At 38.0% G+C, this 15,413-nt stretch overlaps 1 pseudogene; it reads right to left on the bottom strand.

Annotated features, from left to right (window-relative positions):
• Positions 1-13,934: 13,934 nt before the first annotated feature.
• Positions 13,935-14,412, bottom strand: LOC118704743 (annotated as a pseudogene).
• Between the last annotated feature and the right edge of the window lie 1,001 nt (positions 14,413-15,413).

Here is a 15,413-nt window from a genome sequence, read left to right as displayed (position 1 = left end):
CTTCATTTCTGACTGGTCTTTTTCATGTCTCTGATGTTTTCACTAACTTCTTTGAAATTTTCAGTAAGTTCCTTGAAGCTTTGATTAAGTTCATTGAACATTCTTATAACTATTATTTTGGACTCTGTATCTAGTTGTTTGATTGTTTCCATTTCATTTAGTTCTTCTTCTGTTCTTTCATTTATGATATATTTCTTTGTTTATGCATTTTGGCTGCCTCCTGTTTGTTTGTATGTATTATGTAGGGCTGCTATGTCTCTGGGAATTTGTAGAATGGCCTTGGGTAGTATGTGTCCAGTAGGGCCTAGTGGCTCAGTTTCCCAAGTCACCTGAGCTGGGCATTCTAGGTATACCCCTGTGTGGTCTATGTACACAATCCTGTTGTAGTTGTGCCTTGATTATTGTTGCTGTCACTGTGAGCAATTGACCTCAAGGCCAATTTGATGTCAGGAACACATATTACTACAGTGAGAGAGTTGCTGTGCAGGAAATACTGATATGAAGCAGGACTTGCTTCAGTGGGGCTTTGATGCTCACTGAGTCTTCCCCTTGAGTGTGTTAACAAATGTGATAGAGTTGTAATCTGGCATGGTCTGAAGCTGTCCACTGGATTCACTGGCTCTGGGACCTCCCAAGAAGTGCAAAGTCAGCCACTGCCTGTGCCCTGCATCAGGACATCCAGCACAACCTATAGAACAATCTATAGATGTGTTAGACTTAGAGGTTCCCAGGAGAGGCCAAGCTATGAGCCTTAGGAAGCTGCTGCTAGTTCCAGGCCTGCCTGGGGCCACTTATTGACAGGTATGAGACACACTGAGTTCAGCTACTGATTATTTGAGATATTTTTGTAAAGTCCAAAACGTGAGCTGGGACAGACCATTTTACATAGAAAAGACACTGCAAACAGATTGGATGGGACTGCAAACTGGGTGAGATGGGATCTCAGGGAATCATCAGGACAGGGTAAACAGTGTGAGATGGGTTGATGGAGATTAAGATCTTTGTACCTGCAAGTCAGCCCTGTAGGGGGAGATCCCAGCACTTTTATCTGGGAGAAAGCTGTCCTGCCCAGTTATTTCCCTGATTCCAGACCATTTAGTTACTCCCTATATGTCCCTGGATCCTTTCAAGCTGCTGTTCTGGTATAGCAACTCAGAGGGAGAGAGTCTAAGGAAGTCCATGTGTAGGCCCTTTAAGAGGAACTGCATGAGACTCCAGCAGTCTCCATGTAATTCAGCTACAATTCCCACTGGTTTTTATAGCCCAAAATTATGGGGACATCTCTTCCCAACACTGGGACTCTGTACTGGGGGCTTGGTGTGGGAATGGGACCCATTGCTCATCAGAGAAGGCCTTCTCATCCATGATATTCCTCCTGATTAAAAACATTTAACATGTAAGTATCAGAGCTGCCTGATCCATGCCTTCACCCATCCTACCAGGTTCAGTCTGGTTGCTTTTTTAATTCTCTAGTTGTATGAATTCTATTCATCCAGATTTCAGGTGGTTCTTAATGATGGTGTTTCTGTATTTTTTTTTTTTTTTTGTAATTTTTATATAGTTGTGGGAGGTTGCTATTATGGGCATTTACTTATGTTGCCATCTTGGTTCCTCTCCTCCTGACTTCTTAAAAGTCTATAAACCACAGTGTAATATACACTGGTGTAGTCCTGACCAAGTGATTCATTTGGTCAGAACATCTTCAGGCATATAAAAATTTTGCAGGTTTGATTTCTGGTCAGGGCACATACCTAGGTTGTGAGTTTGATCTCTGGTTTGAATGTGTACAGGAAGCAACCAATCAAACTTTTTCTATCACATTGATGTTTCACTTTCTCTCTCCGATTTCTCTCTCTCTAAAAATTGATAAAACCATATCCTCAGATATGGATTTACAAATATGTAAATATCCTAATAAAAGAGTAATATGCAAGTTGACTGCACCTCTGCTACACCCAAAAAGTCACACCCACCAGCCATGCAAATTAACCCAACCAAGATAGTTACAGCCATGGAGAGAGGAGGAGGCTTGGATTTCCCCCAGCATTGGAGGAATCTAAGCTTTCTGCCTTGGAAGGCTCAGGCCTCTGATCAAGGCTATAAAGTTTCAATTATAGAAAATAAATAAATCCCAGATACCAGGGCTTCCACTTGGGTCACCAAGGTTTGTGGCTGGCCTGCAAACCACCACAGGCCCCTTTCCCAGGCTGCCGCACACCCCAAAGGAACCCACACCCTGATCTGGGACACCCTTCAGGACAAACCAGCCAGCCCCCAACCGAGCACCAGATCTCTATCATATCTAATCCTATCTAATCTAATATAAAGGATAATATGCATATTGACCAACACTCCAAAACACAAGATGGATACCCCATGTGGTCAAAGATGAATTCCCCAAAGTGAACACAAGATGGTTGCCACAAGATAGCCAGCAGGGGAGGGCAGTTAGGGGTGACCAGGCTGGTAGAAAAGGAAAACAGGGGGCAACCTGGCCTGTAGAGAAGGGCAGTTGGGGGGCGGAGACCAGGCTTATAGGGGAGAGCAGTTGGGATGGGACCAGGTCAGCAGGGAAGGGCAGTTAGGGGCAAACAGGCAGGCAGGGTAGTTTTAGGGGGTGATAAGGCTGGCAGGAAGAAGTGGTTAGGGGCAGTCAGGAAGGCAGGCAGGTGAGCAGTTTGGAGCCAGTAGTCCTGGATTGTGAGAGGGATGTCTGACTGCCCATTTAGGCCTGATCCTACCTGGGCCTAAATGGCAGTCAGATATCCCTTGAAGGTTCCCAGACTGGAGAGGGTGCAGGCTGGGCTGAGAGACACACACCCCTGTGCACAAATTTCATGCACAGGGCCTCTAGTAAATAAATAAAAGACACTGGTCTGCAATGCAATATACAGATGATGTACAAAAGAATTGTACACTTGAAACCTATATGACTTTATTAACCAATATCCCCCGATAAATTTAATTACAAATAAAATAAAATAATATACACATGTCTAAAGATAATTAGATAATTTCTGCTCTCACTGATTATTTATGGTGCTATCAGGCAATGATTAATGGGTCTAATGGAAATACTTCCAAAAATGCACAGACATTTGATCTTAATTTCATTTTTGGAATATATTGTAGATTTTTTCACCAATTGAATTAAAATAATTCACCTTCAAATATATAAATGTGTGATACACTAAATTTGAACTATTTGAAAACTAGTTATACATTAATTTGGACTGTTTGCATTATTTACTCATGTGAACATTAAAATAAGTCTCCTAGTACATCTGCACTTGATTTTTAAAATTCTTCTGCATGAGAAATTGTCAATTAAGATGCTAGTTCTATCATTATCTTTCATTCATTTCAGCCTGTATATGTGGATTCTAGTGGACAACCAAGGTTCAAGCACATTTTGTTTAAATAAATCTTTATTGTTCAGATTATTACAGTTCCCCTTTTCCCCCTATAACTCTGCTCCACCCAGTTACCACACACACCCCCCATTCATAGGTGTAAGATTTTTGTCCAATTTCTTCCCACACTCCCAATACCCTTACCCGAGAATTGTCAGTCTACTTCCTTTCTATGCCTCTAATTCTATTATATTCATCAGTTTATTCTGCTCACCAGATTTTTTATTCACTTGATTTTTAGATTCACTTGTTGATAAATACGTATTTTTTGTCACTTTGTTGTTCATAATTTTTACCATCTTTTTCTTCTACTTTCTCTTCTTAAAAGAATACCCTTCAGCATTTCATATAATACTGGTTTGGCAGTGATGAACTCCTTTAGCTTTGCTTATCTGTGAAGCTCTTTATCTGACCTTCAATTCAAATTATAGCTTTGCTGGATAGAGTAATCTTGGTTGTAGGTTCTTACTATTCATTACTTTGAATATTCCTTGCCATTCCCTTCTGGCCTGCATAGTTTCTGTTGAAAAATCAGCTGACAGTCCTATGGGTGTTCTCTTGTAGGTAACTAACTGATTTTCTCTTGCTGCTTTTAAGATTCTCATTTTGTCTTTTGCCCTTGGCATTTTAATTATGGTGTGTCTTGGTGTGGTCTCTTTAGATTCCTTTTGTTTGGAGTTCTCTGCATTTCCTGGACTAGTAAGTCTATTTCTTTCACCAGGTAGGGGACATTTTCTGTCATTATTTCTTCAAATAGGTTTCAATATCTTCCCCTCTCTCTTCTTCTGCCATCCCCATAATTCAGATGTTGGTATGCATGAAGTTGTCCCAGAAGCTCCTTACACTATCTTCATATTTTTTATTCTTTTTGCTTTTCTGGTTTGTTGTTTTTTGCTTCTTCATATTTCAAATATTTTACTTGATACTTGGGATCCTATAGTCAGCTGTTGTATCTCTGTATAGTATTATTCTTTATTTCAGTCATTGTATGTTTACTTTCTAATTGGTCCTTTTTCATATCCTTGAGGATCTCACTAAATTTTTCAGAGGTTTCTAGAAGATTCTTGAGTAACCTTATAACTGTGGTTTTGAACTCTATATCCAGTAGTTTACTTTCATTCATATCTTTCATTTGTGACCTGTTTTATTTTTCCTCTGCATTTTGGCTGTTTCCTTGTGTTGATAGAGTGGCCTTGTGTGCTAGGTTTCCTATAGGGCCTAATGGCTTGGCCAACCCAATTACCTGTGGTGATGCACCCCTTTGTGCACCCCTTTGTGGGCTGTGTGCACAGTCTTGTTGTAGTTAAGCCTTGATTGTTGTTGGTATAACTGGGAGGAATTGACCTCCAGGCCAATTGGATGTGAGGACCAGCTGTGTCTACAATGGGAAAACTGGTGTGCTGGTGACACTCTTATGGGGCAGAACTTACTTTAGTGGGCTTTAGTGCTCACCGAGTCTTCCCCTTGAGTGTGATTCTTATGGATGTGAAGAGTTGTAATCTGGTATGGTCTCACTCTGACCACTGATTACACTGTCTCTTGGATCTCCAAGGAAGTTCATAGTCAGTCACTGCCTGAGGTCACCCAGCAAAAGCTACAGAGATATATGCAGATTCCTCCTCTTTGTTTGGGGTTTAGAAGTGCTCAGATGAGGCCCAGCTGTGAAGCAATGCAGGCAGTGCTATTGGGCCTTAGGCATTTTTTTTGGAAGCTTTGGAGTTCTGTGACCCAGCTATAGTTGTTAGGTTTAAGATTGCAAAAGGACAGGCCATTCATATGCAAAAGCCTCTGTCCACAGCTTGAATGGGGTTGTAAATTTGGTGGGGTGTGGTCTCAGGAAATCACCAGGTTGGAGCAAACAGCAATGGATGCCAGTCAGCTGTCTCTGTGTCTCTGTATCCTGCAGCCCTATGCAGGAACAATGATCACTGTGAGCATCTCTGAGAGAAAGCCGTCATCACATTCCTGCCCAATGCCAGTCAGTCCAGTTTCTCCCTGTATGAGTCTGGGTCCCCAGAGTCTCACCTGAAACTGGAGTTCAGAGAAATTGGGAGCTTGTATCTTCCTCCTGATTGAAAAACAAACAAACAAAAAAAACAACACAACAAAAAACAACAACAGCACACCCACTTGCCAGCCCATTTCACGTGTGCCTCCATACCTCCGCACCTTTGCACCTCCTACCAGTTTCAATGCACTTTTCATTTTTCCTTCTATTTATAACATCCACCCAGTCATCCTTCTCATGGTTCTGGATGATATTTGGTTTGTCTTTTAGTCATAGTTTTGATGTGGTTGTGTGAAGCAGCAAGTACATGTGTTTACCTATGCTGCCATCTTGGTTCTCCTTCAGGCACATTTTTTTTTTTAATGAATACTTCTCTGGACATGATAAACCACTCTGCAATATCAAAAGAATATGCAATAAGTTGGGTTATGGTAATAATATAATATGGTTATTTTAAGTATTTGCACTTTTTTAGGCATAACTTTTCTATTTTAATATTTATTACTAGCTGTATTACTAGTGTTGCTCAGAGACACCAAGAACCTCCTCACAGTGATCTAAGATGTTTGAGGAGCAGGTGGAAGCTACACTCAGCTCTGACCAGGATCAAACTGGAATTACAACTAAATTATAGAGCAATAATCTTGAAAAGCCAACTGAAGATTAAGTGAACAGAAGTTTTATAACCAAAGATTTACAGAAGAAGCCACATCATGGCTGGTAAGAAGGGCTCAGATGCAAAAAGGGCTGGCCTTGCAGACACAAGCTGTGGCTGAGGTTCTGGGAGGATATCTTAGATGCAGGAGTTCACCCTGAGAATCATGGTGTCTAAACCCTAATTTGGGCTTCCCATCCAAAAGCAACAAAGCTGGGAAGAGAACCCATATAAATTCAGGCTATAAAAAGCAGTAGGGTTGCTGTATTCCAGGAAGAGACAGAAGTCTTCTAGAGACACTGGCACTCACATACAGAACCATTGCAAAGTTTTCATGTGAAGCCATTCATCCTGAGCTACAACACAGAGAGGTTGGAGCACACTATATTTGTGTGTGGAGAGTCTGGATTTTATGGTTCTTGGTAGAGTGCTGAAGAAATAGCCACCAGGAGCCCTGTGCTGAATCATTCTAAATTTTAGATTCCATATTTCTTGGGTGAATAACTCCCCTCCTCCTTGGTGGGAAAAACATTGCCCCACCCTTTGGACTCCTTCTTGCCCCACATGTGGAGCTTATGCCCTGCTAATGACTATAGCCAGAAGCTCTTTCAAGGACCAAGCCTAACAGGCAACTGGCAAGTGGAGGCAGGCAGAGGTAGATTACATGGTGACTTAAGACTTTTGTTGATCAACCTCTGAGCTGGATGCTGGTAAAAGCTGGACTTGGTTTGTAGTATGGTCCTTTCCATGTGAAACCAGGCCCAGCAGAGTCATCCAGAAAACTATGTACCACTTGTAGCTTCTAACAGATTTCCAAGGGCCAGTCATAGGGAGTGCCTTACATTGGTCTGCAGCAGAATCTCTCCCAAAAGTCCAGAACCAACACATTCAGTGGCCAGCTTTAGACAACACAGCAGGGTCCAATAAGCTTCACAAGTAGCATATCCACAGGGACATATTGTCAGGCACCAAACCCTGTTTAGGTGAATTACACTTCATGTGGTGAACACCAGTACAGCAGCTTACATGCCATGGTCAGTGTTGAGCTTCACAGTCATCCAGATAGAATGTTGATTAGACACATGGACAGGCCAATAGCAATCAACAACCAATTACAACAGAAAAGTCCACATAGCATACACAAGGGACATTCTTGGAGCACCCCACTCAAATATTTATGGAAACTATACCAATAGACTCCACAGGACAGCTACTACACAGGGCCTACTCACAAATACTGGGAGTCATAACAGATCTACATAATATACAGAAATAAACACAAAGAGGCAGCTGGAATGGGGAGACAAGAAACAGGCCTTAAATAAAACAACAGTATATATCTCCAGAACAAGAGTTAACTGAAATGTAAACAAGAAACTTATCAGATATAAAGTCCAAAGCAACAGTTATAAGGATGCTCAACAGCATGAAATTGGACATAGAAACCATAAAAAAAGAGCCAGTAAGAAAGGAAGAATATAGTATTTGAAATTAAGAATATACTGGAATGAATAAAGAGTAAGTTGAATAAAGCAGATTATCAAATTAGTAATTTGGAAGACAAGGTAGAATAAAACACTCAATAAGAGTACCAAAAAGAAAAAAAAATAATAATGAGAGTTTAATGGACTTTAGGGATAACATGAGTCATAACAGCATCCACATGGTAGGGGTCACAAAAGGAGAAGAGAGAGAGAGCAAGGGACCAGGAACCTATTTGAAGAAATAATGACCAAAAGTCCAGGAAGTACAGAAAGTGCCAGTTAAGATGGACTTAAAGAGGCCTACATCAAGAAACATCAAAATCAAGATGCAAAATGCTAAAGACAAAGAAAATATTTTAAAAGCTATAAGGAATAGACAGTTACCAACAAGGAACCTCCTATATAACTGTTAGCACATTTCTGGGTTTTGTTTGTTTGTTTGTTTGTTTTTTGCCCTCTTCATTTTATTTTACTTATTTTTATTTTTTCATCACCATGTCAAATGACTTCTCAACAAAAACATTTTAAACTAGAAAGGATTGGCATGAAATATGAAAAGTGATAGAAATCCAGGACCTACAAACATGACTACCTTACCCAGCAAGGCTAGCATTTAAAATTGAAGGAGAAATAAATATGATCCCAGACAAGAAGAAGCTAAAGTTCTTTGTTACAACTAAATCAGTATTACAAGAAAAGTTAAATGATTCTCTTGAAGAAGTGGGAAGAGGAAGAAAGAGTAGGAGGAGATAAAGATAGCTAAAAGAATAAAATGGCAATAAATATGTTCCACTGGATAATCACTTTAAATGTAAATGGCTTGAATGCTCCAATAAAAATATATACAGTAGCTGAATGGATAATAATCATTTCCCCTAAGAACAGGAATACAAGGAATGTTCAATTTTACCACTCTTACTCAACATAGTACTGGAAGTCTTCACCACAGCTATCAGGAAAAAAGAAGAAATACAGTGGTGCCTCACACAACGAACTTAATTCGTTCCAGGAACAAGTTTGTTATGCGAAAAGTTCGTTATGTGAAACGTGTTTTCCCATAACATGTTAAAAAAAATAATTCGTTCTGTAGCATAAAATATGCTAAGATGACATAAAAAAAGATAAATCTTTTGTTATTATTTTTATTTAGATACATCTAAAAACATAATTTAAAAAAAAAACACACACACATTTTTTTAATTTTAAGACAGACTAAGTAGAGTCTACCGAATCTTGCACATCTTCATCCATTTTCTGCTTTTTGGCCGATGGTTTCATGAAAAACCTGTCCAAAGTCGTTTGTTTTTCTCTTTTCTCCAACATCTGCCAGAAATAACGGACAAGAGTATCGGAGTAAAGATCATTGATCCTGTTTGCTTCAGCTGAATCCGGATAGTGGGCATTGGTAAACTCCTGAACTGCTTTCCATTTGACCAGGATGTTCTTGATGTCAGCAGTTGGGATTGGTTGATTGTTTGATTGTTGCTCCTCGTTATCAGATGACGCTTCCCTTTGAGCATTGTCCTGTTTCATTTCAACAGAAATCACCTTCCTGCTTTTTTTAGAAGCCATGATATAAAAAAAATATTGAGTTTAACTTAAATGGACGACTGCCGTGATACGTGCGTGATTTAATTAGTAATGAAGAACGATTGCCGCGATACGTGCTTAAGTTAAGCGCAGTGACTAACGACTGCCTGCAGTGCCTGCGCGGAAGGATGCAATACATCGGCAGCGATCGTGGAAGCTCGGGCAAAGCGGTCGTGGAAGCTCGGGCGACTTCGTTGTGTGAAACGAAGCTCGTTGTATGAATCATGAAATGAAGTTTGTTGTGTGCAGCGTTCGCTGTGCGAGGCGTTCTTTATGCGAGGCACCACTGTAAAAGTCATCCAAGCCATAGGAAAAAAATGGCAGTAGAATAGACAGACATGTCCGAGCCTTGTCCCGGAGAAGATAGAGAGAACAGCTGAGGGTAGCATGAGGAGTGTTTATTGGAGAGTTAGGGGACAGCCATACCCCAGGAGAAGGTGGGGGACTGCTAGACTGGGCTCCCCTGACCTGGAAGCCCGCACTGCTGCTGGGTTCCTTCCAGGAGCCACCAGCTCGGACATGGAGAGTGGGCCATCTTGAAGCAGAAAGTTGATGTTATCAGAAGCCTGAAAATCTACAACTGTGGCACTCACTGAACAATTGCGAACCCCAGAACACCAGTCTCCAATTGGGGCAAACACATAGATTCATAGGAGCTCTACACTCCATCACAGAAAAGTTAGATTTTTCCTAGGATTAGGTGAGGTCTTTGGTTCTAACAGGACAGAGAAAAGCAAACACTGCTGGAGCTGGAAGACTGGGGGAACTCTCCACCTAGAGAAATTCATGGCTGTTGGGGATGGCAAGATCTATGAATGTGGAAGGGGGTCCAAAGAGCTACTAACAGAAGGGACCTCTAAAAAGCAACCCATTTTGATATGACGCAAAGGGACAGCCTAAAAAATTTAAAAGTGTGCCGGCTGCTTAGACCCAAGGAAGAAAAAAGGACTGTGCAGACTTGCACACAGTTCCAAAGTTCACACACTTGCACTTTAATTTTCTTCAAATAAGATAAAAAAGGTAAAATAGTAGTAGGAGTAGTAATAATGCTGAATACAAAAAAAATGTAATAACTCAAAAGGTAAAATCAAATGAAGAAAAAAGAAAAAACATAGTTTCTTGACACTTTTGTTTCTGATTTCATTTATTTAGGTTTTCTCTGTTTCTTGATTAATCTGGCTAAAGGTTTATCAATTTATTTTATTTTTTCAAAGAACCAACTCTTGGATTAATTGATATTTTGTGTTTTATTTTTTAGTCTCTATATTATTTAAATCTGCCCTAATCTTTATTATTTCCTTCCTTCCACTTATTCTAAGCTTTCCTTCTTTGCTATCTTTCTAATCTTTTAGTTGTAGTGTCAGATAGTTCATTAAAGGTTTTTCTTGTTTCTTGAAATAGGCATGTAATGCTATGCACTTCCCTCTCAGTACTGCTTTTGCAATGTTCCATAGATTTTGGTTTGTTGTGTTCATTTTAATTTTTTTTCAGAAAGTTTTTTTTTAATTTCTTACTAGATTCCATTGGTAACCCTTCATTGTTTAATACATGCTTTATTATTTCTTGAATATTTTTTACTCTTTTAATTGTAATTGATTTCTAGTTTCTTGCCACTGCAATCTGTGAAGATGCTTGATATGACTTCAATCTTATTGGGCTAGTAGATACTTATTTTGTGTCCTAACATGTGGATTATCATTGAGATTTAACCATGTGCACTTGAAAAAAAATCCTACAGCTTTGGGGTGATATTAAATCCATCTAATCTAGTATGTTAAGATTTATCTTTCCTTGTTGGTTATTTGGGGGGTCTGGAAGATCTATCCAGTGATGTCTGTGGGGTTTTAAGCCTGCTACTATACAGGTATTGCTGTCAATCTCTCCTTTAAAGTCCACCATTTTTAATATATATTTAGGTGCTCCTATATAGGTCACAAATATGTTTACCAGGGTCTTATCCTCTTGCGTTGATCTCTTCAGTATTATGAAGTTGCTATCATTGTCTCTTCTTATGGCCTTTGCTTTAAAGTCTATTTCATCATATATAAATGTTATCCTGCAATTTTTCCTGTGTCCACTTGTATGGAAAATTTTTTCCATGCCTTCACTATCAGTACGTGTGAATATTTTGTTCTGAGGTGGGTCTCTTGAATATATATATATATATATATATATATATATATATATATATATATATATATGTCATGCTTTCTTATCCAATCAGCTACACTGTGTCTTATTTTCCAATCTTTAATTTCTTTATTGATTAAGGTATTACATATGTGTCCTCATCCCCACATTAACCCCCCAATGTTCTCCATTCATGCCCTCACCCCTCTGGTGTCTGTGTCATTGGTTTGACTTATATGCATGCATATAAGACCTTCAGTTGATCCTTACCCCTTACCCCCATACTCCCCTACCTTCCCTCTAATGTTTAAGAGTCTGATCACTGCTTCTCTGTCTCTGGATCTGTTTTTGTTCATCAGTTGATGTTGTTCATTATATTCCATAAGTGAGTGAGATCATGTGGTATTTATCTTTCTCTGACTGGATTATTTCACTTAGCATAATGCTCTCCAGTTCCATCCATGCTGTTAAAAATGGTAAGAATTCCTTCTTTTTTTAATAGCAGTGCAGTATTCCACTGTGTAGATGTACCACAGTTTTTTAATCCACTCATTTGCTGATGGGCACATAGGCTGTTTCCAAATCTTAGCTATGGTGAATTGTGCTGCTATGAACACAGGGATGCATATATATTGTACTTTCCGATTGATGTTCCTAGTTTCTTGGGATATATTCCCAGAAGTAGGATGTCAGAATCAAATGGGAGTCCCATTTTTAGTTTCTTGAAGAAACTCCACACTGTTCTCTACAGAAGCTGCACCAATCTGCATTCCTTTCAGCAGTGCAAAAGGGTTCCTTTTTCTCTGCATACTTGCCAATACTTGTCATTTGATGATTTGTTGATGAGAGTTATTCTGACACGTGTGAGATGATACTGCATTGTCATTCTGATTTGCATTTCTTTGATAATTGGTGACTTGGAGTAAGTTTTTATATGTCTCTTGTCCTTCCTTGTGTCTTCTTTTGAAAAGTGTCTATTTAGGCACGTTGTCCATTTTTTATTGGATTGTTTATCTTCATTTTGTTAAGTTGTATGAATTCCCTGTAAATGTTGGATATTAAACCCTTATTGGAGATAAAATTTCAAATATATTCTCCCATGCAGTGGGCTTTCTTGTTGTTTTGTTGATGGTTTATTTTGCTGTGAAAAAGCTTTTTATTTTGATTTAGTCCCATTTATTTATTTTCTGTTTAGTTTCTATTGCCCTAGGACAGTGGTTGGCAAACTCATCTGTCAACAGAGCCAAATATCAACAGTACAATAATTGAAATTTCTTTTGAGAACCAAATTTTTTAAACTTAAACTATATAGGTAGGTACATTGTTATTAACTTAATTAGGGTACTACTAAACTAGCCTTTGCTAAAAACATACTCTGTCTGATTGAGGTACATTCGCTGAGGTCGACCAATTCCAACTCTCCCATCCACACTCATCTTGTATACTCGTTTCCTCTATCTCTTTTTGTTCATCCTCTCTATATGTCCAAACCATCTCAATATAATCTTTCTCAGTCATCAACACTACATCTCCTTTCACTCAACAATGTTGCCTAAAATTAACTTAATAAACTTTACTTAAAGTTTTAAGTCTTAGTTAAACTATAGGTTTTTTGGATAAACTTGATATCATACTTAATAACAATATTATTTATTGATAAAATTAAATTCTTTACAATTTACCTTACAATATCCATAAAATTAAATCACGACAATGACTGACACTTATGTGCATCTCCTTTGAAAGTTTGGGTAAGTCAGGTTTGTATGTTGTTTTTAATTTTAGGCACAATTCCAGGTTCTCATCAATAAGACGACTTCTCAGTTTAATCTTGATAAGGTTCATGCTTGAAAATTATTGTTCACATAAATATGTAAACCAGAATAAGGAAAGAACAGCAAACACTAGTATTTTCAGTTGACTATATGAGTCAGGAATACTATTCCAGGTATTGAAAATCAACATATCTTCCTTCTCCAGGTCTTTCAAAGCAAACCACTTGTGCTGTGAACTAAGTTCACATTTGTTTTTCTCTAATATTTCTATATCAGCACAAAGATGTTCAAATTTCGAGCTTCACAATTCTTTATTTTTTAAATCCAGCAATTGCATTTCAAAGTTGCCATTGTCAATATTAAAGGGAGAAAATTTAATTCTGTTACAGTAGCATTAAGAGGCTTTTTAATAAAGTCTAACGTCGCTTTGCTGTTTCTGAATTTCTGAAACCTGTTGAGAAAAGCTTCCCTCATATTTAAAAGTGTTGTTTTGAAATAGCAAATCTCAATATCAGAATTATTTTCTCAACTATGTTTCAACAGGCTTGGAAAGTGAATCAAAGTTTCTCTTTCAAAATCTTGAGCAAAAAGAGATAATTTGTTTTCGAATGAAATAACTTCTTCTAACATCGGAAAAATAAATTGTTTCCTTTCCCCTGTAGTTTACAATTAAGCTGATTTAGGTGAGACATAATGTCTACCATGAAAGAAAATAATGGGTCCACTGATCGATAGATAGTTCCTGAAAATGAACACTCTTCTCAAGGATAAATGCTTTAATTTCTATTAATAAGAAAATTTCAAAATATTTCTCCTTGATAACCAATGTACCTTGTTATGCAGAAGATCTTCATACTCACTCTCCATTTCAACTAAAAATTATTTAAATTGGCAGTAATTAAGAGCTTTAGCTATAATGGAGTTGATAATGTTAATCAGCAATTCCATAACTTTGCAAATTTCTTCTGGAAATGTCTGTGCACAAAGTGCTTCTTGACGAATGATGCAATGGTAAGTAAGTATCTTATGATTAATTTTTTTCTTTCAAAATAGCAACAAACCCATTTCTTATGCTGGTCATACTTTTCGCCCTGTCTGTTGAAATTGAGACAATTTTATTGAGTGGGATATGATGTTTTTCAATGCACTCAATTACAGCATTTGCTATATCCTCTCCACATGTTTGACCTTTGAGTAGCAATAATCATAAAAGTTCTTCTTTAGGACCTGTAGATGAAATAAATTGTACAAAAAGTGAAACTTGCTTTGTATCATTTATGTCACAAGACTCGTCAACTGCTATTGATAAAGCTGAAACCAATTTAAGATCTTCAACTTGCTGATCAATTATATTCAAAGAAATTTACTGTTCTATCTTTCACTGTTTTAACAGACAATGGTAACTCTATTATTTTTATTTTTTTAGAATATCTGCTTTGTTCTTAAAATCCTGAAATAGCTCTTCAGATGCATTTATGAAACAACTTTTTATGTATTCGCCATCATTATATGGTTTTCCTCTTTTAGCAATCTCTTGACTAACCACAAAACTTGCAATATTAACATTGTTGGAAAATTGCATCCAGTAATTAAAAACAGAACTTGATTTTTCTTGATTCTTCTAAAGTTCCTCAACTGCTTTCTTCCTTGCATCACCAACAGGATATTTAGTACTAAATGACATGTGTTTAGTTTTAAAGTGTCTCTCCAAATTTGATTTCTTGTTATGTGCCAATTTTTCCTAACAAATAAGATAGATCAGAAGGCCATTTAAGTTTTAAATAAATGCGAAACTCTCTGTCAATTCAACTTTAAATTCAAGGTTTTTGTATTCCATTTTTCTTCTTCTTTGTAGCCATATCAAACAGGGCACCTAAAAAAAGTTTCATTTTGTAATAATAAAGCTATCAACACAAAATAATTACAATTCTTAAATTGATGACAAAAATACCTGTAGGATTTGCAGCTGATTGGAAAAATACAGGTAACTTTATGCTTCGAGTAGGTACTTTTGTTACCCTCGAGTGATTTGTGGATGCGACTAACACTAACAACTGCACAATGAGACTTCTGACTAACTGGCTCACTCAACTCTGCATGAATAGCACACGCGTCCCACATGCTGCATATCCCTTGGCATGCCTGCGCCACATCTCCCTTCACCCGACCGACCAACACGCCTACTTCCAACTCCACTTCTTTTTTTTTTTCTTTTTTTTATGTTGTTGTTTTTTTTGTTTGTTTTTTGGTGTTTTTTTTTTTTAAATATTTTATTGATTTTTTTTGCCCCCCTCCCTCCTTCCCTCCCACACATCCCCTCCCTCCCCAGAGTTTTGTGTCCATTGGTTGTACTTATAA

The sequence above is a fragment of the Pipistrellus kuhlii genome, unplaced genomic scaffold (assembly GCF_014108245.1).
Source record: "Pipistrellus kuhlii isolate mPipKuh1 unplaced genomic scaffold, mPipKuh1.p scaffold_m20_p_46, whole genome shotgun sequence".
Lineage (NCBI taxonomy): Eukaryota > Metazoa > Chordata > Mammalia > Chiroptera > Vespertilionidae > Pipistrellus > Pipistrellus kuhlii.
The sequence above is the reverse complement of the archived record's forward strand: the minus strand, read 5'-3'. Positions and strand labels throughout refer to the sequence as shown.